This window comes from Colobus angolensis, unplaced genomic scaffold, assembly GCF_000951035.1.
Source record: "Colobus angolensis palliatus isolate OR3802 unplaced genomic scaffold, Cang.pa_1.0 Scaffold117, whole genome shotgun sequence".
In the NCBI taxonomy this organism is placed as follows: Eukaryota; Metazoa; Chordata; class Mammalia; order Primates; family Cercopithecidae; genus Colobus; species Colobus angolensis.
Genome location: NW_012112808.1, coordinates 3366081 through 3368398, shown reverse-complemented (window position 1 = coordinate 3368398; position 2318 = coordinate 3366081).

The following is a 2318-nucleotide window of genomic DNA, read 5'->3' as shown; positions in this document are numbered from 1 at the left end:
GCCTAAAGATATTTTTGATTTCTGCCTTAATTGTGTTATTTACCCAAAAGTCATTCAGAAGCAAGTTGTTTAATTTCCATGTAATTGTGTGGTTTTGAGAGATTTTCTTGTTATTGACTTTTATTTTTATTCCATTGTGGTCTGAGAGTATGGTCGGTATAAATTTTATTTTATTTTTTTAATTTACTGGGACTTGCTTTATGGTCAATCCTGGAATATGTTCCATGTGCACATGAGAAGAATGTGTATTCTGTGGTTGAGGAGTGGAGTATTCTGTCAATATCTATTAGGTTCCATTATTCAAGTGTTGAATTTAAGTCCAGAATTTTATTATTAGTTTTCTGCATCAATGATCTAACACTGCCAGTGGGATGCTGAAGTCTCCCATTATTATTGTGTGGCTTTCTCAGTCTTTTCACAAGTTTGGAAGAACTTGTTTTATGAATCTGGGTGCTCCAATGTTGGGTGTGTGTGTATTTAGGATAGTTAAGTTTTTTTATTGAACCCTTTATCCTTGTGTAATAATACCTTTTGTCCTTTCTACTGTTGTTAGTTTAATTGTTGTTTCATCTGAAATAAGAATAGCAATGTCTACTCTTGCTTGTTTTCCATTTGCATGATAGATCTTTCTCCAACCCTTTACTTTGAGCCTATTGGTGTAATTACATGTGAGATATGTCTCTTGAACACAGAAAACAGATGGATCTTGTTTTTTACCCAACTTGCCTATCTGTGTCTTTTAAATGGGCATTTAACCCATTTAATTCAAGTTTAATATTGATATATGATTTTTTTATCCTAACATGAAATTGTTAGATAGTTGCTTTATAGTTTCTACTGTATGGTTGCTTTGTAGGGTCTGTGAGTTATACACTCCAGTGTGTTTTTGTGATAGCACATATCATTCTTTTGTTTCCATGTTTGGAACTCACTTAAAGATCTCTTATAAGGCTGATCCAGTGGTAACAAATTCCCTTAGCACTTGATTGTCTGGAGAACACTTTATTTCTCCTTCACATATGAAGCTTAGTTTGGTGGGATATGAAATTCTTGGTTGGAATTTTTTCTTTAAGATTGCTGAGAATAGACCCTCAATCTCTCCTTGCTTGTAAAGTTTTTGCTGAGAAGTCCATTGTTAGCCTAATGCAGTTCCCTTTGTGTTTTATCTGCCCTTTTTCTCTAGCTACATTTAAGATTTTTTCTTTAGCATTGACCTCAGACAGTCTGGTAACTGTATGCTTTGGTGATGTTCATTTTGTATGGTATCTCACAGGTGTTCTATGGATTTCTTGTATCTAGATTTTTATCTCTCTATAGCAAGATTAGGGAAATTTTCTTGTACTATTCTTTCAAATATGTTTTCTAGGTTGTTTACTTTTTCTCCTTCTCTCTCAGAGACAATTCATAAGTTTGGTCACTTTACATAATCCCATATTTCTCAAAGACTTTGTTCGTTTTTAAAAATTCTTTTTTTTCAATTTTGGTCTGACTCAGTTAGTTGAAAGACTGCTCTTCACGCTCTGAAATTCTTTCTTCTGTTTGTCTATTGATAAATTCTTTCTTCAGCTAGTCTATTCATAAAGCTTCCAATTGTATCTTGAAATTCTTTAAGTGAGCTTTTTAATTCCAGAAGCTCTGATTGATTTCTTTTTAAGGTGTTTATCTCTTCCTTAATTTCCTGAATTGCTTTAGAGGTTTCTTTGTGTTGATTTTCAACGTTGTCATAGATCTCATTGAGCTTCCTTGCAATTCAGGCTTTGAATTCTTTGCCTGTCATTTCTAAGTTTCCACTTTGGTTAGGGAGCATTGTTGGAGGGCTAGTGGCATCTTTTGGTGGTGTCACTTCATTCAGAATTTTCATGGTGCTCGAATTCTTGAGCTAGTTCCTTCTCATCTGAAGATGCTGGTATTCTAATTTTCGTAATTATTTTGGCACAGGTAGGACTTTTATTTCCCATAATTTTTTGTTTGTTTGTTTCCCTTTACCTTAACCTCCCCGCCCCCCACGAGGGGCTGTGATTGTAGAGAATGCTGGATAGGGTCTTTTGGCTTTGCTTCTACAGCCCCATGGATTTCTTTTGGCCCGTTTTATATCAGGCTGTGCAGTTTGGCTTAAAGCCAGTAGATGGCGCTCCTGGGTAAGAGCTGGATGCGGCCAATGCTGCCGGGCATATACTTGATCCTTATTTACTGGGAGAAGCTCTCCCTTGCCTTAGCACCAGATAGGCGTGGGGCAAGATGGGAGGCTGGACCAGACTGTGCAGGCCTGCCTACAGGTCCCGCATGGCAGGCACAAACACCAGTGCCAAGCAAGAATT